This window comes from Cricetulus griseus, chromosome 2 (assembly GCF_003668045.3).
Source record: "Cricetulus griseus strain 17A/GY chromosome 2, alternate assembly CriGri-PICRH-1.0, whole genome shotgun sequence".
NCBI lineage: Eukaryota > Metazoa > Chordata > Mammalia > Rodentia > Cricetidae > Cricetulus > Cricetulus griseus.
In genome coordinates this window covers 138056684-138084224 of record NC_048595.1, presented here as the reverse complement: position 1 = coordinate 138084224, position 27541 = coordinate 138056684, and the positions used below count along the sequence as shown (strand labels likewise).

Sequence of the window (27541 nt, the reverse complement as noted above, 5' to 3'; positions counted from 1 at the left end):
GTGATTCAAACTTGAGAAATTTAATCTCAAACCTAAAATTCTGCTTTTGTAGGATGGTTCTTAAGTAGACTTTGTAAGTTGTGCTGCGTGGAGGTGAAACACATGGAGAGTGAGGAGGAGACATTAGAGCTGGTGGAAATTGCCTCTTCTATGCCTTTAATTTGGCAAAGCTTAAAAGAGGAAAGAAGGAACTATTCCTTTGAAAGAAATAAGGAAACCAATGTTAGAGAGGGCAAAGAACTGTCCAGGTGAGCCTCCATGGGGACCAACAAGACCCCATGGTTAGAGAGGGTAAAGACAAACAGTAGTGCTCATGAGAGGGAGGAGATGGTCCCATATGAGCTGCCCAGGGGAGACTCTAGGGATCAATAAGGTCAGAACTTGCCACCCTACCCCACTTCAAAGATCCCTGGCCTCATGATCTAAAGCCCTTGGATGTGTACACCAAGATAAAAGAACAGTAGAAGGTGAGAGACAGTCACTCAGCATGGGAGGCAAGAGCAGGTAGCCCACATCTGCTGTCTCTGCTTGCAGCAATGCTAGTTCATGGGAACTCCTTTCAGCCATCTTCTGGGGAAACTCCTGACCCAGAACTACTCAGTGCTGTAACTCTGCTATACTGTGGGTTCTGGAGGGTCTCCACACTATCGAGAAAAGCCATCATTTTTGAAGGAGGGTGGAATCTAAGGCTCTGAAGACAGCATCAGAAATAAAAAATTGGGAATGCTTCTTTAGCAAAGCGGAGATCACCCAGGGAGCTTTGCCAGCTAACTTACCACACTGGCACAGAACAGACCTTCCCACACCCAGCTTTCTGCCTCCTCACCCCAGTCTTCCCCAAGCCATCTAGTCCACTGTCCTTTTCACAGGTTCTGGCCCCGGCTGAAACACATTGTATAAGATACATACAACCAATAACCTAATTCCAGATGTTCAGGTCCCATTAGAGATAAGCATCAAAACAGGTATACTTTCATAAAACAAACATGACTACATGTAAAGTCAGAGATTAAGCCCAATCCAGTAATTGTGAGGGAATTCAATACCCTACTCTCACTGATAAAGGTCATCCAGAGGAAAAAAGAAATATTGGAGTTAAATGAAGGGTTAGTCAAATGGTCCTAGGAAGACACACACAAAGCATTCCACTCAAACACTAAAGAATTCACAATTTTCTCAGCAGCACATGCAACTTTCTTCAAAACACATTTTAGGACACAAAGCAATCCTTTTTTTGTTTGTTATATTTTTCAAGTTAGGGCTTCTCTGTGTAACGGCCCTGGCTGTCCTGGAACTTACTCTGTAGACCAGGGTGGCCTCAAACTCAGATCCACCTGCCTCTGCCTATCGTGTGCTGGGATTAAAGGCATAAGCCATCACCTCTGGCTTCAATCCTTAACAAGCATAGGGAAGTTGAAATAACACCCTGTACTCTGTCTCACAACAATAGAATAAAACAAGATATCAACAGGAGATAACTGGGGCTCAGAAAAACTCAACATGTTCTTCCTCATATGGGGATCCTATCCTTAACCTTTTAGTTTGGTGTGTCTAGCTTGGCATAACTCTAGAAACCAGGAAACTAGAAAGGGGGCAGTGGTTAAGGTGCTGGCTTAAGGAAGAGGGCACCATATAGGCAAATTGAGTGCATAAATTGGGGGTGGGAAGGTTTAATCAGGGAGGAGGTGGGTGATGGTGGCGATAAGGGGATAAAAAGGAGGGGACTAACCAAATGAAGTGGGTATGAGAAAGTTATATGGAAACATTTCAATTCATGCCCTGCTATCATTACAGCTGGACAGATTTTATTGAGGAGGATATGGGCTAGTAACTTTTTTAGATAATGTATTTTTATTTTAAGCGCATTTGCTGGCATGTATGTATGTCTGTGTGAGGGTGTCAGATCCCTAAAACTGGAGTTACAGACAGTTGTGAGCTGCCATGTGGGTGTTGGGAATTGAACCCTGGTCCTCTGGAAGATCAGTCAGTGCCCTTAACCCCAGAGCCATCTCTCCAGCCCCAGGCTAGTAACTTTACCACAATACATGATAACAAAAAAATGTTTCTAGTTTTTGACAAATGTCCCACAGGAAGCAAAATCACCCCAAGTTGAGAATGGTTAGTCTAAAATGAGTACATACTCATTAAAACACAGCACAACTTCTACCCTAATGTCTGTCTTACAGGGAAAGATGGCAGTATGAGTGGGACCCTCAGACAGGGCACAGACAAAGAAGAGATATGCAATATGTACTGAGCCCTAATACATTCTTGGTCAGCTGTGAGGTGGGTGGTCTTATTTAGCACCTGCAACATCCTGTATTTCCTGCTAAAGTAAAGCTTGCTTAACACTCTGAGAGGTAATGAGTTAGTGAATGGTAAGGATGTAATGAAACACAAAACTCTTTGGAGTACACTAAAGATAAATGTGGCTACAACTTCTATATACATCAGTACCCTTCTCCTTCACCTTTAGTGGACTAAATGCCTAACTCTGCTAGTTCTTAATGACAACAGGAAGGACAGATTCTTAATGCAAGGTCTTACATTTTGTGACTCAAATCATCACCATCTTAAAGCCAGACAGTTGTGTGGATAATGGGAGGACCACAGGAGTCAGAGGCCAGGCCAGAATCATTAAATGCTAACTGGTTGCAAGAGAGAAGAGCAATGCCCCTGTGATGTTTTGAAAGAAAATGGACCCCAAAGGGAGTAGCATTATTAGGAGGTGTGGCTTTGTTGGAGTAGGCGTGGTCTTGTTGGAGGAAGTATGTCACTGTGGAGGCAGGCTTTGAGGTCTCATATATGCTCAAGCCACACCCTGTGAGACAGATCACTTCCTGTTACCTGCAAGACATAGAACTCTCAGTTCCTTCTCTAGCTCCATGTCTGCCTACATGCCACCATTTCCTGACATGATGACAATGGACGAACCCTCTGAAACTGTAAGCCACCCAATTAAATGCTTTCATTTATAAGAGTTGCTGTGGTTGTGGTGTCTCTTCACAGCAATAGAAACTCTTAAGACAGCTCCCAAGCCCAGAACAATGAGGTTTACTAAATTCACACTTTAACTGTAGCCTTCCTGAGATCCTTTAATGAGACAAGGGACAGAATGTTTTGAATGGAACTTAATAGTTGGGTACTTTTTTTTTTCCCTCCTAGTCATTAAAGGGCCTGGTAGGCTCAACAGTTTTTACTAAATACAGCATTTTATGTTCAAACAAGTCCCAAAGCAGGGGCCTTCCTTAGCCTTATCTTTTCACAAAGGACAAGAGGGCTTTAAAACACGTATGTTGACACATGCTTTTTCCTAATTGTTTTTTCCTAATTCTGTTCTAATCTAATCCCATCTCAATAACTATTCAAATATTTTAAGCATCTCTATGTACCTGTCACTATGGTACCCAGGGTTTTGATATTGATCAAAACAGACTAATTTTCCTGTCCTCATGGAACTTGGTGGTAGAGAGGAAGCTGATTTACCAGGCAGAGTAGCTGTGAGGCTCACTGAAGAAATCAAAGGGTTAGGGGCACCAAGAAAGACTTCACTGACAGAATGCTTGCTGAGAGGCTAGGACACAGTGGGGGAGTCAGAAGTCATTAGCTCAAAAGCATAAGGAGAAGGAAGAATTTGAGGTTTGGAGATTGTATGGGTTACCTAGCAGAAACCCTTCAAGGGAAGAAACATTTATTTGGCCCACGGTTTCAGAGGGACTTTCGTTCATCATACTGGGGAAGGTAGGGTGGTTGCTCTGTTTATGGTAGAACATGAGGGAGAACTGCTGCTCATACTGGGAGAAAGCAGAAAGCTAAACTAGAGCCAGATCCTGTCCAAAACCCTCAAAGGGCTGTCCCCAGTGTCCTGTTCTAACCAGTCCAGGCTCCATGTCTTCAAATTCCACAGCCTCCAAAAAACAGTACCTGCATTGGTGAACAAGCTCTCCAAATGTGAGTCCATGGGGAACATTTAAACTGTGTCAAAGGGACTAGCGGGCAGTAACACGCAAGAGGGGAGGAGAGAATCTGCAGCAGAGTGACTACTGTGATCAACATGAGACCTGTTAGTATGGTTGTGTAGACACACTCTGGTCTACTACCAGCAGAGGTGAGGGGATGGAACCGGAAGTCAGTGAGTTTTATAGGATTGGAGCTTTACCACGTGGGTTTAAAGAAGTGAGAAGAGGCAAAGACTTGAGGCTGGATGCAAAAGAGTGGTTACAATGAGAAACCATGCAATCTAATCCAGTAAGCAGGAAAGAACTAGAGGAGTTAAGAGAGAAAGTGAAGGAGCAACAGGCAGAGTGTGATGGGGGTAAGTAGAGGGCACAAAAAGATGGGGAGGGGTAACAGAGAAAGTAATGCTTGCAGAGAAAGTGGTTTAGACATTTCCTACTCAGAATATAGTCTGAACTGGCAGTTTTGGCAATACCTAGGCAATACCTAGACAAGCTGTCTCAGAGCCATAGAATCTGCATTTTAATACCATTACAGGGGATTCAAGTGCACAATGAATCTGGGGGAGAACTGTCTTCATCACTGTTATGTCCACACCAAGGTGGATGAATCTACTTGCACAGAAGCACCAACACCCTGTCAGATGGTGTATGAGCAGGTTTCTGACGTGATGGCCTTCCTGAGGCCTCTCTATCAAAGTTAGCTCCAGTGGCTCATTTGAGTTTCTTGAACCCCCATCAGTCTGTCTCATGCCCTTGGTCTGCAGTCCTTATGCCTGTATAATGTGGTTGGTAGGCTTCAGCCTCGTTTTTTCTCACTTTGCCTTTCCTCCCTGGATGCAGGTGGAGAGCAACCTTTATTTCTTGAGGCCATAGTCCAGATACACTCTTCCATTCTCTTTTATCTGTAAGGGGGAAGCCAGATGTGCAGTGTCCTCAATCCTGTGTGCACAACTCTAGTAAGTTCAGAGTGTTCAGAGATCTAGTAAGAGATATTAGTACAAAGTATATACAATTGTCCTTTGTTGCTTTTTAAAAGTTTAGCTTTCCAATTCAGTAATCAATCCTGGTTCTGTATCTTCTTTAATGTGAGTGGGCTGTCTTCACCCTTTACTGATATATATATATATATATATATATATATATATATCCGCAGCTGCGTGTGACATTACAGAATGAAAGATGAGGCTGAGCCTAATTAATGGAGGCTTTGTCTTCACAGCAGCTTTATTCCTAATAAACAGTGTGACATTTTATTAACCCAGACACAACCTCCTGCATAAAGACTTGCATACAAAGCAGTAGAAAATCACAAATGTGGAAGCTCTCGTTCTTCTTTTCTGAGACATGATTTCAGGGGCTGTCACATACATCAGGCTTCTTATGGTTGCTGACAATGATCAGCTCTGAGGCCTGGCAATTTCAGACACCAAGCTACACAATCCCACCCATCTGCACCTCAGACTGTGCACAAGTACTGCATGGGAGCCTTGCTATCGTTACACTGCAGGTAGGACAACTGTAGTCAGAAAGGTGAACTGATGTAGCCTATCAGTGGTAGAGCCAAGTTCCAAACAAGTGTATCAGATTTCATAGTGACTGCTCCCACAGATGCATTCCTGTATGCTGAGGGCAAGACATATATAGTTTTCTCTGTGTATTTGAATATGGCTATATTTCTATGTGCACATGATCATTACAAAATATCATATGTGCTCACATGAATCAGGGAGGTTTAAATGAAGGGTCTCTAATTTCACTATTAGTTAATATTTGGTTGACAAACCCTCAAGTGGATATGAGCATCTTTTAGATATATGACAATTCAGTTCTTGTTGAGTTAGGATAGGTCAATGGAGTGGAGTCATCTTAGCATCACTTCACTAACAAGTGATAGGGTTATAATAAACTGGCTTATCACCATGGGTACCAGAATGTGTCCAGCAGCTTGCTTGCCTGGTCCTCAGGAGTACATCTGGCTCTGCCGTCTGGAGACAATGTTGGAAACTGCTGCTCCTTTGATCCCTTCCTCCATCAGGAGACTGAGTCCTTAGGCTAGGTCAGCAGACATGTGTGCACAGAGGAAGAGAATCAAGTCCAGTCTCCCTCTGTGAGTTAATGACCAAAATGCTTTGGGTTCACTAGTTTCCTCCTCTGTATTGTTTGATACCCTATGATTCAGAGATAGCAATGTACAGTTCTCCCCATACTGCTTCACAAGGATAGTGTGAGGGTGACTAGTGGGTCAGAGCCCTTGGCAGGAAGCATGAATAGTAGTTTAATACACTCAGGGTTGTGACACTGAGCCAAGCCAAGGTACCTGCACATTCACAGGGTTAGGATTTTGGGCTGATGAAATATTTCTTTTGAAGTCAGTAAGGCCAGAATCAATCAATCAACAACAAAAGCAGTTCAGAAACTGACCTTTGCACTCCTAGATCTCAGTGGGAAGAGAAACATAAATCTTGTTTTTATGTCAAAAAATATAGGGCAACATTTTAAGTTTCCCAGAGATTAAAAGGAACAAAGAATGTATGAATATCAATATTCCAAGGCCCATCTAAATACATGCCTGTTTTATTTTAATATGCCCAGTGTCAGAATGGGCATATATCATAAGTCCGTATTTATTACCCTTGTTATACATATTTCTCTGCCTTAAGTTGTCAAGTCTGGTAAGCTGGGACAAAATCTAGTTAGTGCTTTCTGCAATGCATGTTACACTGTTATGCATAATTAGACATTAAAGGGCGTCTGATAGAGATAATTATGAAGAATGAGGACTTTTGATTCCATGGGAGGCACATGGTGAAAGGCCCTGTACTTCCCACAATGTCCTAGAACCATCTAGTTAACAGACACTTGTGCACAGGAATCAGCAGTATCAACATTGCTCAGGACACCCTGACAGAAAAACAAAGCCCAGACAAGAGCCCAAACATACTGAATTAGGATCTACAGCTTCATAAGACACCCAAGTTGCTTCTACACTCATTAACGTCTAGGAAGCATATACTCAAGGCTCATCCAGTTCAACTGCTTCGTTTTACAAGTGAGGAGGTTTCAGGCCCAAACAGGCTGAGGGACTAGCAGGGTGTAACCTGTCCTTCTTGAGACTCCAACAACCAGATTCCAGAGTTGTACAGCCTCCGGCTCACTCTGCAATGTTCTTCCTCATATGACCCTGCTATGGGATGTTGGGATTTAAAACGTGAATAAGCAGCACCCTGTTTGCTCGTCATGGGGTCTATTCGTTCTTTAAAGATTTAATTATTATATATGTGTCTACATGAGGGTTTGTGTACATATGAGTGCAGGAGTCTGTGGAATTTTGACGAGGTCATTGCATTTCCTGGAGCAAGAGTTACAGGCAGTTGTAACTGCCTGACATGGATGCTGGGAATAGAACTCAGGTCTTCTGGAAGAATAGTTCCTGCTCTTAACAACTGAGCCAATGCCCTACCCAGCACCTGTATTCTTCCAATGCCCTATATACATTTACAAGATGGTAGGGGTGGAAATGGAGATAAGCATTTCTCAGGAGTAGACTTGTTTACCACATGCTGCCTAGGGTGACAGATGATGTATGGAACTGGACAACATGTTTTGGGGTGGTGAGCTGGAAATCCCCATATTTCTACATATCTCTGGTCCAGTGATGCAGCCCTGACCATGGTTCTCCTCTGACCCTATTCTTTACTAATATATCCTTTAAAGTCACAGCTTATACATGCTCTGTCTTGGCATTCTAGAGCCCAACAAAACTGTCAAACCCTTAAGGATGTGCATTCCAAACAAGATTAGAATCACAGGCTCAGAAACCTATTTGAGTTTCTGGTTGGTTTTCTAAGCCACCCCCAAAAGCAGTTCTTTCATACCTTGCCAGTCTGGATATTACACACTTCCTAAAAGAGGCTTGGAGACATTAATTTCTAAGTAGGAGAATTTGATTATGGTTCCCCCCTATATTTCAGCTGTGAATATAAAGGACATTCAGTAATATCCAGATGACATCAATGTTGTGCCACTAGTGCTTTGAGTCTTAAAGGGACAGACAGGCTCTTTCATCTGTCTGTCTGGCAGGCATCTGTCTTCAATCACATATGAACAGCAACTGGTCCCCTCCCAGCCTCTGGTGACTTTCCTGGGAAAACATTAATTTCCCCAGGTATGAAGAGATTGTATGTTTGTCCATAACAATACTTTGTCGAGCAGTTGGGGAATCAGAAAGGGGCACGTGGGATGTGAGTGTTGCACCGAAGGAGGCATGATTTAAAAAACATAAGAGAGTAGATAAATCAATAACTCAAGATGTGGAAAGAATATTAAAGTGTTGCTGAAAGTAAAACACTAAGAATTGCCGCAGAGGACGACGAATTGATCCATGTTCTACAGATTCCTAAATAAACCATGAGATCAAACCACTGCTCTCCTGAAAGGGCTGTGGGGCCCCTACAGCTCCACTGTAGGCTGGGGCTCTTCCTCTGGATGCTACAAACCTGTCCCCTCCCCCTAGACCTGATCTCCACTGTTCTCCACCTACCCAGTTCAAACCAGTTTCTCTGACCTCTTCACGCCTAACATTTTTGTTTGTTTGTTTGTTTGTTGTTTTGTTTTTCGAGACAGGGTTTCTCTGTGGCTTTAGAGGCTGTCCTGTAACTAGCTCTTGTAGACCAGGCTGGTCTCGAACTCACAGAGATCCACCTGCCTCTGCCTCCCAAGTGCTGAGATTAAAGGCATGTGCCACCACCACCCGGCTCACGCCTAACTTTTGTGTGTACAAAAAATAAATACTAGGTCTCTGGACTACAGACTGTTTTAGATCAACGGTGAGATCTCTGATCTTCCTCTTCATCACCTCAACCTTTTTGTATTTCCAACATCCATCTTCAACTTCTTACCCTCCTGTCTACAAAAGCCCAAATTACCACTGCTTATAAGAACATGTATGTACACACACACACATATCCATGTCCACACAAGACACATACATATACATATATATATAAACACACACACACACACACACACACACACACACACACACACACACACACAGATTCACAAGCATACCCCCTCCTCCACACCTTCAACCTGAGAGGAAGAGAGGAAGGTAATGAGATCAGAAGAGAGGGGCCTTTGCCTTCTGGGCATGGATTTCCTATCCTCCCAGGCCTGTGAAGAAATAGAGAAGTAGAAAGAGACAGCAAAGGAAGGAAGTTATTTCACACCTTGCAGTAATTCTGAAGTGTTCCTTCTCAGCTTCTACTCTGCAATGTTATGAGTGGAATCTGAGATCCTCTCACAGGCCCCACCCTAGTGTTTTGGACACTAGGTTCCTGGATGGTGTTGTTTGAGAGTCATGGAGCCTTACAGAGATGGGGCCTAGCTGGCAGAACAGGCCCTAGGACAAATCTTCAAGAGCTCTATCTTCCTCTGGCTTCTCCTTGCTCTCTGCTTCCTGGTCTGTTGTGGTGTAAGCAGCCTCTGCCATAGGCTCCTGAGGCAATGAGGCCGCCCGCAAGGTGGCTTAAACATCTAGCCTGCTTAAAAGCAACCTCAAAACTTTAAAATCTGTTAACAATGATTCTTCAAAAGCAAACACTCAGGGGACTAATGGAGGGTGATTGTGTGAGACCAGCCCCCCAAACAACCACACTCTTCACAACAAAATGACTAAGAGGAGTTAATTCCCCTGCTTGCAGAGGACTTTTCTTCTAAGGACTTCCAAAAGTAGTTTATGCCATAAACAGATGCATCTCAAAAATGGAGAGCTATCTGGGGTTAGCACACAGGCTAAGTCGGAACATCTAAGCATAGAAACAAGTCCTCTAAGACATCAGGAAGACCTCATGTATGACAAGGTCCCAAGCCCATGGATGGCTCTGTCAATTTTATGCTTCTTTATTTAGAGCAAGCCCCTCCCACTCTTGTACCATGTGCCTCCTCCTACAGCAGTAAGCACTGTGTGCTGAAAATGCATAGGCCCTGTTCTCTACCATTCATCTGACTACAAGCCTGCTGTCACCAATACCACACAATTCCCATTTATAGACTGAAGCACTGAGAGGTGAACTGTTTGCTCATGGTCACAGAAGCAGGAAGAGGAACAGTGAGAGACAGAAAACCATACAAAGAGTTTGGTTCTAGATTACAAACTCAGACCCTCACCCTTTTCTCTATTTTACAACCTTTCACCCACTTCTTTATCTTCTTTCTTGCTGATGCTGGAGTTCTACCCTCAGCAACACTAAGGCAAAGAAATCACTTGTCTGAGAAACCCAGGCTGACCTCTCCTCCCAGTAGCAATCATACAGATTAGCAGCCAGAGATGGCCCAGCTTTGGTTTCAAGTAGCCCTTCCATCCCTCCATTTCTTCCTTTGTTTTTGTGCTTTTCCTTATATAAATTCCCCTTCTTTGCTAAATTTTTGTTTTTTCTTTTCTTAATCATAAGACAGAGCACAAACGCTTTCCCTCACTACCACAAATAATGCAGAGGACTTTCCCATATCTGGGGAGGTCACAGGGCACAGTATTATCAAGAATGCTAAGATAAGCCTCACCTCAGAAAATCACCTTTATGACTATGTTGTCTATATCCCTCCCTTCTTTCTCCTTCCTTCCTTTGCATCTGTGTATTGCAGGTGCCCAGAGAATTCAGAGGGAGAGTATTGGATCCTCTGGAGCTGGAGATACAGGTAGTATTGAGTCACTTGGTGTGGGTATTGGGAACTAAACTCCAGTTCTTTGCAAGAGTAGCAAGCATCAATAATCCTCTGCAGCTGGAGCTAAAGGTAATTGGTGTGGGTGTTGGGAACTAAACTTCAGTCCTTTGCAAGAGAAACAAGCACTCTTAACCTCTGAGCTGTTACTCTAGCTGCCATCCTTTATTGTGATGGTGCTAGGAATGGAACCTAAGATCCTAATCATGCTAGACAAGAGTTCTGCCATTGAACTATGTTCCCTAACCCTACTCTCTTACTTTTGACCAGTGCAAATGTTAACATAAAAGCAAAATAGAGTAGAGAACTCAAACACAGAATCTACAAAGTCAGCCATTTCTCAGGTAATCACAAAGTAGCCTGGAAGACTCTTATAGTCATGGAATCTTCAGGCATCCTTCAATCATAGCACTGCTTGTCCAGTTTCCTGATAGCCTCCTGTCATGTACTCCTCCATCAGACAAACAGCCCTTCTAATGATACTATAGTTTGTAACACCACTGTGCTTAGATAATACTGAACTACTTGGGAGTTCAATATCAAACAATAGCTTTACTTCTGAATGCCTACTTTGCAACAAAAATGTGCTCAGTGTTGCCAAGTGTGTCAATATGAATAGCTTCCTAATCCTTCCATCATGCTAAATTTCTTCTGCAAAGATCTTTACTTCCATTTCCTCTGGTGTTAACTCCTTTAGACTGAGTTAACGAAACTCACAAAGGACTTTCATATTTGGGTCCACTAAGAAGAGAGATCAGCAAGAATGGGGCAGGAGACTCTGAGCTATAAAACTGAAAATGGCTCATGGCTCATTAGAAAATCAGACGCTGAGGAAACATTTCCTCTTTCATGAACCAAAATCATCCCATAAGCCTTCTGTTGAAACTCGGGAGAAACCACCCGAAGATCTTTAGCAAGAAATGTTACAGCAATTATAACAATGAAGAAGATAGCCTCCCAAATGTAGAAGGAGAAACTCTAGTTGCTGTGTCTGGTTTCCTTTTACTGAGTAACTTAAACAGACAGACTAGTGATTTCAACCTTTCTGAGGCTATGAGGTCCTGAGTTCAAGAACTGTAAATTTGCTAATAATAACAGGCAAAAATCATTAAGTAATGTAGGCCCAGAAAGAGTATGACCATACAAATTGCAATTACAAACATGATAGGAAGGACTTAGAAGCTATTAGGAAAAAATGTGGGGAACATGCTAAAACAAAAATGAAAGCAATGGAGCTTTTACCAAAGAGATCAGATGGTCTGAATACCTTTAAGGGGGATCCTGTTCAGGCGGGTGGGCAGGGAAACAGCACACAGTTCCAGAAGGAGTGACAACTCTCACAATCATAAAAGGCAAGAGTGACCACGCCAGATGTTGGTGTGGCCAAGCACATACCACTTGTGCGGGGAATAAGCCAGAGCTGTCTTGATGGGGAGGTCAGTAAAAACACTTCCTGTGCTTTAAGAAAGAATGTCTCATAATATCTGGAGGCAGCTGCTGGGGACAGTACCCACACCACAGTACAGAATGATAAGGAGAGCAGTAAGTCTTCCTCAGGGAAGAGCAATCCTTAGATATCTGTGATTTGTGGAAACATTTTGGGAGTGTGACATTTCTAATTCTTCCTAAGGAAAGTTAGAAATCTGGAGTTTCTATTATAGTTCACAATGTTTAAATACATGCTACTAATACAAGTCAAAAGAAAAATACATTACTAACATTATGTAATTGTATACTCTTCAATAAAATGTCTACACCTTTGGTCCAATTCCTCTTTCTCCCACTGCCCTTTTTTGTGTGGCCCAAGGAATAGGCCTAATAAGCAATCAAGGCCAAGTGCTGAGTTACACTTCCAGGCCACATGCGAACAAACAGCTTGGACATGATCTAGAGGTTGTTGCTGTTGTTGCTGGAGTTGAGTTTCTCAGGCCTCTCTTTTGCAAACAGGGTTTACAATTATTCTCTCCCATTCTGTAGCTTGCCTTTTCAAACCCTAACAAGGTCTCGTGTGAAGCAAAGTTTTTAATAACATTCTACTTATCAATATTTCCTCCCACATATCCCTTCCCATAAGCACTTTTGTGTTCTGTCTAAACATCAGGTGAGCACATTTGTGTGAGCTATCTCTGCATTTTCTACCATGTTCCACTGATGTTTAGCCTTCTCTCAATGCTATTTGCTCTGATGTTTCAAGATTGCTGAAGCTATTCTAGTCCTTGTTTTATTATATAAGTCTTAGAATAATTTTGCCTAGGTCTACAGGAAATCTTGCTGAGATTTTTAGAGAAACTGTGTTAACCCAGTACACCAACTTTGGAAGCGTCAGCATCTTCTCTATGTTGGAGTCCCCTCAGCCATGAAGGCACTCTGCTTCATCAGCATCTGAGTTTTTTTTTTCAAAATTTTTTTTTTTTTTTTTGGTTTTTCAAGACAGGGTTTTTCTGTGGCTTTGGAGGCTGTCCTGGAACTAGCTCTTGTAGACCAGGCTGGTCTCGAACTCACAGAGATCTGCCTGCCTCTGCCTCCCGAGTGCTGGGATTAAAGGCGTGCTCCACCACCGCCCGGCTTTTTTTTTTTTTTTCAATTTTTTAAAAAAATTTTAGTATCTGAGTTTTTAATACACCAGCTCTTCTTAGATTAGAACCAAATATTTTTTTTTCATTTTTGAAATTTTGATATTTTCCCCTCACATAGAATTAACTTTTAAGCATGGTTGTAGGCTTCAAGTGAGTTCAACAGAACATAAAAAATTTCTATATATTCATGGCTCCCTCTTAATACAGTCTCCATCTTATAAAAATCCTGCATCACAGGGATTCATTAGCATGATTAATAAATGCACACTGACATATAATTATTGCCCAAATCACTTGCATTAGGGTTCACTTTTGGAGTATTATGTTAATTTTGTATTTATGTATTCACTTCTAATAATTAAAGAGTACTACTGATCTCTATGTGTTTATCTTGGGTCTTAGGAGCCTCCTGAACTTGCTCACTAGTTCTAGTAGTTATTTTGTAGATTCACTATGATTTTCTGCTGAGACCATTGTATGTAGAGGCAAACGACTTTATCTTTGTCTTTTTGTATGCTATTTCTTTATCTTGTCTTATTGCACCGGGTGGGACTTCTAGCATTACATGGGGTAGAAGGATGAGATTATACACCCCTGCCTTCTTCCCCGTCTTAGGAGGAAAACATTTAATCTTTTCCTATAAAGTAGCTGTATGCTTTTTTGAAGGTATTTGTTTCAAGTTTTATTTTCTGTTTCTTTTGCTTTCTTACACCTTCTGAGATGAGTAACATGAATGTTGGTTAGAATTCCATTTTGACTTATCATCAGTGATTTTAAGTATATGTCTTTGTATAGTTTTAGTGGGTGCTGTGTATATTATAAAATACACACACATATGTACAATATGCATCATGGTCTACTGCTTTTATTACTAGAACTTTGAATTAAGAAAACCTTCATCCTTGTGTGTGTGTGTTCTATCCAAATATATTTCTTCTACATATGTTTAGAACCATATCAGACAATTACAAATTTGTGTGTGTCAACTCCCATGTAAAACTTAGCAAAGTCTCCAGGTGGCAGAGGCAGATCTCTGAATTTGAGCCTGATCTACTTAAGGAGTTCTAGGACATCCAGGGCTACATAAAGAAACCCTGTCTCAAAAAACAAGCAAAAGACACTAAACAAAACAACAACAACAACAAAACCTTAGGAAAGTTTAAAGTCTTCAGGCATGTTTATGCTCACTGATTTTTTTTTTAATTTTTTGATCTTGTAAGATTGTTACCTCTTTTTTGGGGGTATTTCCTTTAGCAATTCCTCAAGCAGATCCACTGGTGATAGATGTCTTTGTTTTAGTTCACCAGAGAATACCTTGATTTCCTTTTCTTCCTAAAGGGTATTTTCGTGGGACACAGGATTCTGAAGAGGCGGTTCTTACATCGCTTGAACTATGAAGAGTCAATTCTTTTTTATCTATATAGTCACTGATGAGCAATCCAAGGCCATTCAAGTTGCAGCTCTCACAAGTGCTGCTAACTTCTCTTAAGACTTACCATTAGTGTTCAGAAGCATGATGCAACTTGGTGTGGGTTTCTTTGGGCTTATTTTGTTTGAGGTTAACTCAGTGGATTAGCTTCATACTGCTGCTGCAACAAATTGTCACAACTTTAGTAGTTTAAAATACTTTAGATTTATTATCTTACAGATCTGGAGGTGAGAAGTCATGTACTCCATCTGGAAGCACAAAGGAGAATGAATCCATCTTCTAACTTCTCCAGCTTCTGGATGTTCCTTGCAGATGACTTCTGACCTTGTATCACAGTGTTCTTCCTGTCTCTTTTATGAGAACTTTTGCTATTATATTGGGGCCCAATTATATAAGACAAGGTATTTTGTTAGCTAAAAAACCCTCAATCATCTCTACAAGGTCCTTTTATTGTGTAATATAACGTACTTACAATTTTAGGGACCAAGGTGTTGGCATCTGTTGCAGGGAGAATTATTCAGACAACTATATTGCACTTCTTATATCTGAAGCTTTTATAAATTTTCTGGTCAAATTTTGTAGGTTTCAGCTACTTTCCCAGATGTTTTAGTTCCCTGCCTTTCCCTATTCTTTTTACCGGGCTATAAAGATGCAATGTTAGATTTTTAGTTCACTCTTAAGGTTCCTGGGGTTCTGGGTTTTTTTTTGTTTGTTTGTTTGTCTTTTGTTTTTGTTTTTCTCTCTCCAGTTTACTTTCTCTCCATTATTCACACTGGGTAATTTCTATGGTCCTAACTTCCAATTGACTGATTCTTTTCCACCTCCTATTTGCCTCTGCAGCTTATCCACCAATATTTTCACTCTGGCTACTATACTTTTCATTCCAGAATGGCACTCAGTTTTTCATTGTATTTCCTACTTACTTGATAGGGTTTCAGTGTTTACCTTTGTAGCTACTGGTTCATGGCTGTTCACTGAAGCATTTCCACTGATGGCTGCTCTAATGTCTAGCTGCTAGCTCTAACATCTGTCATCTAATGTTGGCCTCTACTGACTGACTACCCCTCTTCCCCATGACATGGGTTAATAGATGCCTTGTTCTTGGTATCAGGGGTTGACTTTGCTATTGTTTGTTTCCATTGAAATATGGACATTTGGTTAATAGGTTAGAAATGACTGGATCACTATTTTAACTTGCATTTTTCTGATATCAACTCCAGCAAGGGAAGCTGGCTGGGAGTGAGACAGGGAAGGTGACACCAGTGCTAAGATCAACTAAGATTCCCAAGTACAACTCCACTGGTGTCTTAGGGGACTTCTGGCAGGAGTGAGACTTTGGGTCTCCATTAGGCCTCCACTGATACTTTGCTGGAAGAAGTCACCCCTTGCTTCTCATGTGATGTCTTCTGAGACAGGCCCACACTACTGGAAGTGGTAAACCCAGGCCTCTCTGTGGTTTTTACTTGTATAGAGCTGGGAATTAAGGTTTTTACAACTCACCTGAAAAGAATGCTTTTTTTTTTTTTTTTTTTTCTGTGACACCATCTAATGAGGAAGACTGGGGAATGGCAGGTTAGCAGGAGTGCAAGTCTATTACTTCCCATCATTGAGTACAGTCAGATGGAGCTGTATATTTCTCTAGAACAATTTGTTAGAGTAGAGAAGTGCTGCTTAAAAGTTTTCTTCCTATGCCATCCATTCCTGGCATTCTGACTAGAGAAAAGATATTTTATTTTTTATTGATGTTGTTGTGTGCTTGCTTGCTAATTAGTCTGTGTTGTTGTTTCTTCAATAACTTTTTCTACTCCAAATCTGGAGTATGTGAGGCAGAAAGAAAACCCAAGTGTCATATCATTGGATTATTCCTGGGGCCACAGGTAGTCTGTCTTCTTTTCCCATCATCTTTAGAGTCCTCTTATGTTTGATTCATATCAATATATTGAGTTTTAGCTGGACTTAGAGGAATAGAGAAAAGTATGAGTATGCCATCTATCTGAAAGCAGAATAAGAACTTCCCTTTATATCAAGGCTAAAATTAGAGTTGTCATTAAGTAAGGAAATTGCATTTGCTATACTGAAAAAGTTCTATCAAGTGGTAGCAGAAGGTCACATGAAATCAATTTGGAACGGTTATCAAAGAACCTGAGGGTTTTTTAAGTAATATGCTTTAAATATCTTCCCAAGGAAAATACTTAGTGATGTTCACTTTTTGTTTAGAAAAAAAAGAAGGGGACCTTTTCTGTGTGGGTAATATTTCATAATTATACCTACCACATATACTTTTCCTGCTTTGGTAATTATTTGAGGTAATCTTTCTTTGCTGTTTAGTAAGAAGCAGCTACCCAGGACAGTGCAGCATGGCAAAAGCATAAGAGAACAACAAATGGGAAGTCTCTTTAACACATGTTGATATGAATTCTGGATTTTGTCAATTAACACAAATGGGTTACTCTTAAGAAATTTCCTTAAAAGTACTGGAATCAAATAAGATATGCAAATGGCAAGGATGAAAATAACTTCCATTGAGGAAGGCACCTTAAGAGACATTATAAGCTCTCCGGAGTAGCTGCATGCTATGGGGTCTTCATGGAAGCGTTCTGAGGAAATCAGGACTCTGATTTTGTGTTCCACATGGCAGTTAGAAGCAAATGGCAATTCCTCAGGCCAGACACTAAATTCATTACATTATTGCTTAATGCAGCTAGTTTCTTTCTTGGGTAAACAGAAGGAAACTGCATGGTACAGTAGCTAGTGAAATGTAAAGTAGGCATTAACAAGCCATTCTGAAGATTTAGCAGAATTAAGCTCCATCAACCACTTGATTCACAGCCAAATTCAAAGTATTTGAGATGAACACTTAAGAGTGAAGTGACAAGTGGTACAGAGAATTAAATGACTCACGGTTTCATCACCATGAGGCTGAAAAGTTGCACTGTGTTCTGTGAGGGAGAGCCCAGTTACCAGAGGGCCTCAGAACAGCACACCTGCCCCGGGGAACCACTTAAGGAAACAGCAGCCCATTCCAATCCTGTCTCCACAGAGGGAGCAGTCTGCCAGCCAGGAGAATATGTTTCCTTTCTGTCAAAAGGACACACAGAACATCCTGACAGAGCTGAGGTCTGCCCAGGGCTCCTATATCCAGCTGTGCCAGAACTAAGAGAACAATGCTAAATAAACTTAAGGCTTATATGGTCACAGTAAGTCTTCTATATACAAAACTGAATTGTTAGTACAGTCAAGTAAACTTTACTCCACAGTCAATATTTGAAGTTGTTGAATGCTGTAGTTTACATTATAGCATACAGGGAGTTGTTTTTTTTTTTTTTTTTTTTTTTGGAGGGAAGTGGGTGTAGGGATCTGTGATTCTTTCCATATATATTACTAATTGTTTTGGCAAGTGCATCATATCTTTAATCTGGCTAGTGTACAGTGGCTATTTAATAACAGAATTTTGCCTTATTTAATAATGAAAACATACTTTTAATTAAGATTTAGAGATGGGAGTAATGTAAAGGAAAAGTCACTTAGTTTGCTTTTCTTTTCTTTTCTTTTTTTCTTTTCTTTTTTTTTTTTTTTGAGACAGGGTTTCTCTGTATTGCTTTTGGAGCTTGTCCTGGAACTCGCTCTGTAGACCAGGCTGGCTTCGAACTCACAGAGATCCACCTGCCTCTGCCAGTGCTGGGATTAAAGGCGTGTGCCACCAATGCCCGGCTTAGTTTGCTTTCTTAAAGTGGGACTATGATAAAGGAGTTCAGGCCCAGTGCTAGGAGTTCTCACTCTCACTGTAGAGAAAAGAAAAATGTGCACTTCTGTTTGAATATTCATTTCATCCACAAGTTCATTAACTTATTTAACTTCACTTAACCTGTAGCCTATATTCACTTCCTTAAGCCTATTTTCAAGTGTCCAAATCTGTTAGTCTTCGAACAGATCATCAATATCCCTTGCAAAGCTTGAGCATTATTAAAAACACTCAGGCAACTGGTTAATGAAATGTAGTTATTCAGCCATACTTCATATCACACACAAACACCAATTTTAAGATAAACTACAAACATTTAAACATGAAAGACAAAACCCATAAAACTGAATAAACAAGGTGAAAAGTCTCTTAGATGCACAAGATAAGTTCACAATCCTCAGTACTGAGTGGGGAGAACCATCACACAATATAGTGATCCTTATACTAATGGGGAGGACTGCCACACACTACAGAGATCCTCCTACTAAGTGGGGAGGATCACCACACACTACAGTAATCTTCAGTCCTGAGTGGGAAGGACCATCACAAACTACAGACTACACTCAATTCAACTAAAGCAAAGATGCTCTGTGTGGTAACTTTAGAGAATGCCAGACTATACCTTAAAAGGCAAAGCTTCAGAATACATGCTCTGTACCCCATAGAGTTACTATAGGCTGGACAACCCCAACACAGAAGTCCAACGCCCAAAATATTCCCAAACTTGAAACTTGATGAGCACTAATGTGTTGCTAAAAATGTTTTGCACTCTGGAACATTTCATATTTCAGATTAGGAATGCTCAGCTAGTAGAGTCTATGCAAGCATTCCAACATCAACAAAATGCTGAAACTATTCTAGTCTTAGGCATTTTGGATAAGAAAAACTCTACTAGTATTTTGTAGGGGATCTCTGTCCCTGACAAAGAATGTAAAAACAGCTCATAAAAAAAAAACAAGAGAAAATATTTTGTTGTTTTGAGACCCACAATAGCAGTAGAAGAGTTTCTCTTACACACACACATACACACACACACACACACACACACACACACACACACACACACAACACACACACACACACACACACACACACAGAAAGAGAGAGAGAGAGAGAGAGAGAGAGAGAGAGAGAGAGAGATCCCAAATAAAAATTAGACAAGAGAAACAAATAAGCACAGATGGCTCATAATTGTAGGAAGGGATGCTTTGCCTCACAACTGAGTAAATACAAACTTAGGCACATAATAAAAGGCGACTTTGTATGCATTACAAAAGCAAATAAAAACCGTAGTAATACCCAGTGGATAGGCATGAGGGGATTTCTCACACTGTTTGTGGGAGGGAGGATAAGTAACTGTGATCTCACTGAAAACTATCTCCATTTTTTGCTATAATGGCTGTGTCCATAACTGATGATAAACATATCCTCTCTTAGGTGTATCTCAGAACAGTTCCAAGAAACTATGGTCTACAGCTGAGAGTACTTTTAAAGTGTTTTTTGTTTGTTTTGCTTTTTAAAGTGCAAATAACAATTAGCAATGCACTCTGCAAAGCCTGTGAACTAAACGTTCATCTATACAAAAAGTTTTCTGGTCCCCATTTTAGAGAGAGAGAGAGAGAGAATTCTTAGCCTTGTATTCACAAGCAATGAGGACAATAAAACCTAAGCAAACATATCAGCAACTGGATATATCAACCATAGAATAGTCATAGAACATAAGTCTACTTGGCAACAAAAATAAACTATAGCTAGATGCAAAATAACTGAGTAAAAGAAATTACTCACAAGATACACAGAGCATGACACCACTTGCATAAAATACCATAACCAGCCAGAGAGCACTGGGGATATATGCATGGGTGATGAAGCCAGTTAGTACCCCAGGGGCCAGGCACTGTGAGGCCCTTAGCTGGAGAGCGACACTACAGTCATTCATGCACTAGATACTCATTGGTGATTATAAAGCCCCCAAATGGCTGTGAAGATCCAAAAGGGCAGTTCTATCTGCTGTTCGCCATAATTTTAGGGGTTGACAATTATAAAATAAGGATGACGTTTTAGTTGTCACTAGGATCCTCTCAATTATGCAGAGACACATTAAGAATTAGTGGAGGAAAAACACAGATTCAAAGCTCAAGATCCCTGCAAATAAAACATCACTCTTATTTTTAAAAGGTCTTTACATTGTCCAGCCATATCACGTTTTATCAAAAACCACTCAATTATGCCCAAAGAGCTTTGGGTCTGATCTTGCTTCTGTGACAATGTGTTATTTATATAGCAATTCCTTCCCAAAAGGATTTGATGGAGCCTGAGTGATTTAGAACTCTGTGAAAAATGGAACACTATGCTGTGACAGTGGTTTGTTAAAATTACAACTAGACATTAATACTATTTTTATGATCTTTAATTTCCTCAATGTCCATTACCTCCCAAACAGTAGCTCGTGGCACTAAAACAGCATTCCATAATCATTATTAATGACCCTCTATCTTTTCCTCTAATGCATTTAACCCTACAATATGGTTATTCTTGCGATGAGTAAACAGCAAAATGACTGTGATATATTTGGGCATAATAAGAGGGAGCAGGGTATGGTGACATGGAAAATAGCTGGAAAGAGGTTTCTCAAGGGAAATAGCCTGAATGAAACTGTCTTGGCTATTTAATGCAAATATTTAAACAACCATACTCTACATATAAATACTGAGAAAAAAATCCAGCTTAACATGTCAATAGAAAAACCCAGAAATGCTAAATTCTAACAAGGGTAAAGTTGCAGAAAATGTTAGGATGAAAAGCATAGACAAATTGAACAGGTACATTTGTCATCTCAAAGGGGAAAGAAAAGTAGGATTGGCAAAGAATGGTGTCTTCCTTGGCAGTAATAGCTGGCCTATTTGTCTTTAGTTTTTTGAGTAAGCATTGTACTAAGTTCTTATTGTTCACCCTTATAATTCAGTATATTAAATGACTTTAACAAGGAGGGATTTCTTGAATTCTGTGAAGAACCAAAAGATCTCAGATTTCATCCAACTTGCAGGCTAGCACACTTTAAATTTTTATTTTCCATGCTACGAGTGTGGGTGTTTTGCCTGCATGTATGTCTGTGCATTGTGTACCTGCCTGGTGACCTCAGAGGCCAGAAGAGAGCATCAGATCCCCGGGAACTGGAGTTAGATAGTTCTTAGCTGTCTTGTGTGCTTTGGGAACCAAACCAGGTCCTCTGGAAGAGCAGCTAGTGTTCCAAACCACTAAAGCATCTCTCCAACCCTACAAGTTAGCATATTGGCCTTACATATTTATAGGTGCTAGAGGAAAACACTGTGGGACAATGATTACAGGTTTTATGCTCCATCTTTGCTGCTTGATGCTCAAATTCCAGGAGGTGCTGGAGAAGGGCCTGGTGGATACTGTGATTGCTATAGGTTTGCATCACACCAATAGAGTGCAGGGATCTTGTGTTGTCCATAAGGAGCCTTCCTCTGCAAGAAGACAATATCCCTATCTTGTTGGGCAATAAATACATTCTTTGGAGGGAAACACTATCTCTTCCCTTCATGGATATTCATATCACAAATGTTCTTGAAAAGATAGCCCACCACAAAAAGATTGAGTGTCTCTGCCCACAAGACAAGTTGAAATGTGAAGAAAACATGGAGAATACTCTCAGTGTTTTCAGTTTTGCAGTAAAACAAACCCTTGAAGACTATGATATAACGTGTGCCATAGCTATTGATTAACTTGGAGAGGGACTGCATCTCTCCCACACTGAGTCTTTCAATCCATTAACACAGTGTATCTTTCCACTTAGCTCACATATATTTTAATAATCCGATAATTTTCTTCACAAAGACAAGAGCTAATGTTGTAGTTTCTCTTAACATAAATATAATTTCCTATATTTAAAATGTTTAAACAATCATCTAATTGTCTTGAGGTACAAAATATAATGACCATAATGACCATATATCCTAAAATCTTTCTAAATTTTCTCTTAGAAAGAGAAAGAACTTGTCAAACACCTTTTAAAAATCCATAGCATTCCACATATGTTCAATGAGTGTCCTGAGCACATTCTTTGGACTATAGAACTAGAAGACAGTTATGGAGCTCTACTTGTGTGTTGAACATTAAATTTATGCTTTGTATGTAGTAGTTCTTTCTAAACTTTCTAAAACTCCAAGAAAAAATTTACTATCTGAATGAAGACAGACAGGATATTGAAATGACCAAGGTCACAAATACTTGGTTACTACAGAGTAGATTTAATGTTGGACACTGGAGAAGTAGATATTAAGACAATGTTTGTCATCATGGAACTTAGGTCCAGCAGAAGTAGGCAAGTAGACATCTACAGGACAGTAGGGAAAGCTCTTGAAAGGGACACAATAACATTATGAAAGTGGAAATGAGGGTCTTCAAGACAGACTGGGCTGGGGGACTGGACAGTTGGGATCAACTTCTCAGAGAAATAAGGCCCCAAAGAGTAAAGCAGGAGTTAGTACTAGGCAGACTTGGGGATAGCTTATGCCATTATCTAAGCACCCTAGAACACAGGAACATGTAGGAAGCCAGGCCAATTGACCATCAGGGGCCTGCTCTCTAAAGACTTTGTATGCCATGCTAAGGAGGCAGAACTTTCCGGAGATCATGTTCAGAAAAGATAATGTAATATTTTAAAGAATTATATGAGAAAATAAATATACTAGAAAATTCTCCTCAGTACCAGGAGAGAACACAGATCTGGCCAGATCAGACAGAATGCAGACTAGCTAGGAGACTTCAAAAATAATACAGGACCATATGTTATCCAGACAACAGCCGAGGGATTTAAAACTAAAAGGCAGATGCAATGCTTAACAGACACAGTGTACAGACCTTAAAGGATGAAGCTACAGCAGAATGATCAGTCTTATCTGTGCAGCTAGTGATGGGTGGTAGTAAGACACAGACTGTAGGGAGGGAAGATGTAACAGGAATAACACATGGAATAGAACGGTAGGCTGGATATTGTACATTTTAGGTTGGAAGATCATAATGCAAAGATCTACTTTGTGTCAGGCACCAAAGGAAAGGTGCTAAGAACAAAGAGGGGCTAAGAACAGTTCACTTCCTCTGTATATACTTGAGAATTCAAATGCAAGAATGGATAAGTCATGGCAGGCCTTAGTATATGGCAAAGTCCATGAAACCTTTGTCCATCCATCAGTGGCATGCTTTGCCAATCATATGGCTAACAGTTACATCCTAGGCTACAGAATAAAACAAGTACTGTCACAATAGTGTTTTAGACAATAGTGTATTGTGTATATCTGCTGTATTGCCTTTATCCGAAATCAAGAGCTGATGTGACAAATTAAACAATATTATAACTTTGTAAATCACGGTTTTTCTACTGCATACAGGGAAAAAACACACTGAAAACTGTTTCCCAAGTAAGGTCATTGGAATATCTCATTTTACTGGTCAGATGGTATGGTATCTCTTTTAACAATTCAGTCTTTAATTTTTTAACCTGATATAAAATCTGGCCCTTATTTCTTGCAATCAGGAACTTCAAGAGGAAAAAAAATATCATAGCAAAGCACAGGGAGTTCAGGCTAGACCGTGACTTCTGTTCTTTCTTTGAGCCCAACTCAACACTCCCAGTACGCATGCGTTAGACAAGTCCCACCAGTACTCCTCATTTCACCTTCTGACAAGGTGGCAATAGTGAGGCATTAATGATAGACACACACTAGCATGTTTAAGAGCACTTTGTCTTGAGCTGGAGAAATGGCTCAGTAGTTAGGAGCACTTGTTGCTCTGGTCCTAGCACCCACATGTGACTCACAACCATCTGTAACTCCAGTTCCAAGGGATCTGACCCCTTCTTTGGTCTCTTTGCATGCACATGGCACACAGATGCACATGCAGGCAAAACACCCATAAACATAAAATTAAAATATTTTTTGAAAAGAACACTCGACTTTTAACAAAAACTTAGAGGGTGAGGGCTTAAAGGTATATAAGAATGTTGCCCTGAGTCCCCGAGGGTCTCCATCTATAGATATAACCAGCCTCAAGTCAAATATTTTAGTAAGTAAAAGAGTGTCAATTGTAAACATGCACAACTTTTTTTCTTTTCATTATCCCTCAAATAACTACAATGTACCAGTTGTTTGCATGGTGTCTTAGTTGCTTTTCTATTGCTGTGATTAGACAACAAGACAATTTATAGAAGAAAGAGTTTCTTTGGGGCTTACAGTTTTAGACCATTGGAGGCAGGCAGCATGGCAGCACGGAGGCAGGCATGGCACTGAAACAGTGGCCAAGAGCTCTTAATCCACAACCATGAGACAGAAAGGGAAAGCTAATGAGGGATATGCTGGGCTTTGGAAACCTCAAAAAGCCTGCCCCCACTGACACACCTCCTCCAACAAGGACACACCTCCTAAATCTTTCCACCAACTGGAACCCAAGTCTCAAATACATGAGTCCTTGGGGCCCTTTTCATTCAAACTAGTACAAGTAGCATTTCCATTATATTTAGTATTATATGTAATTTAGATATGATTTAAAATAAATAGGGTTATATGCAAATAGTATGTCGTTTTATATATAGACCTGAATACCTCAATTTTAACATCAGCAGGGCATCCTGTAACACATCTCCCATGAATATCAAGGGATGACTATTCTGAAAATAGCATGCTGACTGTATACAGCCTTCTGTTGCCATCAAACTGGCTGAATAAAACCAGAACTGACTGTGTCCCTGACCCAAATCTGCCCCAGATAAGACATCTTGCCTTTGGAGAGTAAGCCAGCTATCACAGATGCAGACAACCATTAAGAACACCATCTAGCACAATTAAGTTTTTTTTTTTTTAAAGATTAAAGACCCCATGGTGCTAATAAAGTATAAAATAGGTGAATACCCATGATAAATACTATGCCAATATTACTTTATAATATGCATACAGGTCTAGAAGATCTTTTCGGACTTTATGAACAGTGCATATAATCAACTCATAGGATACTTTTACTATAATCCCAAAACTAGTTTCCCCATGTACAAATTTACTGTTCCTCCAGCTGCAATTAATTTCACAGTATTTTTTTCCATTTCAAGGGTGTCACTGAAATTTCTCTTTGCCTTGCTTACAACTGTGGGCACAGATGGGGGACCATGTTTTATCCATGTATGATTTGCCTTGTGTTTAAGCAAGTCTCCCAGACACGGCCCTGAGCCACCATGAGCAACAAAAATGAGACTGATCACACGCCCCAGGCAGTCCAATGCCCCTTTGGGAAAACCTAGGCACAAGACATCAGCCTCTCTGGACAACCAGCCTCACGCAGTAGCAAATGAATTTGATTGTTGTTAATGAAAGTATGCTCGCCTCATGTTTTGAAGGATGTCAGTAGCAATTTCTAGTTTGACAAACCTGGAGTGGGTCATAAATAAAATAAATGGCCAGGATCTCTACTTGGTTACTTCTGTAAATCACTGGAGCTGGTTTCCAGCCAGAGACAGGTAGGTCTCAGCCTAGAGTCTAGGATGAGCCATGGACAGTGTTCTGGGTACCCACAGTGCTGTGCCCTGCAGTCTGCCCTGGCCAGCTGTAAATGGCCAGAGAGAGGCTGGTTTGGAAGACTCTTCTCCTGTCCTTTTCAGGTTCTTCTGTCCATGTATTTCTCAGGAGGTCAAATCCCAAATCACATTGAAATCTAATTAAATCTTCCAGATAAACATGTTCAGTATCCCATCCACAGAAGAAAATGAAGGCAGAACCTGCCTCACACATTCAGATGGAGACAGACAGGTAATTTACTGAAGCCAATGTGCTTGCAAGCCAGCTTTTAAACAAGATTTGTGATTACCAGTGTGCTTTCCAGTCAGCAAACCTCTTCCCACCCCTTACCATCGTCATCCGCACAGCTCTTGGTTCAAGAGCCACTTAAGAAATAAATGATTCATGGCAGCTGGAAGCAGCACAATTCTCTGTAATGCATAATAGTTGGTTTTGAAGTCTATGGGTGGTGAAGATTTGCTACCCCTTAGCTCGCTTCAGTCCTTTTGAGAGAAAAGGGCAAAAAGAGACAAAGGCCATCAAATACATTCCTTGCAAAATAAGTACTTTCTACTTGCATCTACAATTCTAGATTTGAGGAATACAACTAACCTCTTAGAAGAAAAAGCTTATTGAAATGTACATTTTTGGTTGCAACCCAAGATGGGCTGTACAGGGAGCCCCCGGTCTGAGAGACAGACTATGCTCATCTGTGTGACATGCTTGCCTCTGGCAGTTTTCCAGATTGGGTAGATATGCTCTTTCCATTTACACACACACGAGGGCCCATTTATGAGATTGGCTCATGTATTCCTGCTGAGATGAATTACCTGGAGGCTTAATGAAGTCTGCATTCCACTCTGTGTTATTAGACAAACACAGACCAAGAAGTTGTTTCTCCTGGATCCCACGTGCCTTTCTTTTTTGAGATAGGAGCTCATGTATAACAGGCTAGTCTCAAACTCATCATATAGCCCTCGAGGGTACTGTAATTATAGGCATGCACCACCATACCCAATTTATGTGATACTGGTACTTGAACTCAGGGACTCCAGCATGGTAGACAAGCACTTGACCACCTGAGCCACACCCCTATGCCTGGAAGTCATACTTTCTAAGAAGCATTTTAACCAGTGAATTTAGCCTTCTGTCTCACCAGGCTGTGAGCCCGGAAGAGGTAACCAGCAGCAGTATTCCCACATTGGGTTGGCAAACTGTTTCCCACTTGGCTCTGATTCTGAGTTTCTATTTCTGGGTCTAATTCACCTTATATGAATTAAATGCTACCCAAAGTGATTGTGGTGGTTTGAATATGGGGTATGGCTACCCATAGACTTGTGTTTCAATGCTTGGTCCACTGCAAGTGACACTATTTGGAGGTGTGGCCTTGTCCAAGTAGGTGTGGACTTGATGGAGAAAATGTGTCACAGTGGAGGTGGGATTTAAGGCTTCATATGCTCAAGTCATGCCCAGTGTGACATTCTTCACTTCTGCTGCCTGCAGATCAAGATGTAGAACTCTCAGCTTCTTCTCCAAGTCTACATGCTCCCTGC

At 40.7% G+C, this 27541-nt stretch overlaps 1 protein-coding gene and 1 non-coding gene across 7 annotated transcripts in view; both read right to left on the bottom strand.

Moving 5' to 3' along the window:
- Pag1 (phosphoprotein membrane anchor with glycosphingolipid microdomains 1) overlaps positions 1 to 27541 on the bottom strand; it is a 134946-nt gene that overhangs the window by 89120 nt on the left and 18285 nt on the right. The window lies entirely within an intron of this gene.
- Positions 10408 to 10569, bottom strand: LOC113833817. Its single transcript, XR_003481967.1, has one exon. It is a non-coding gene; the product is annotated as a U1 spliceosomal RNA (small nuclear RNA).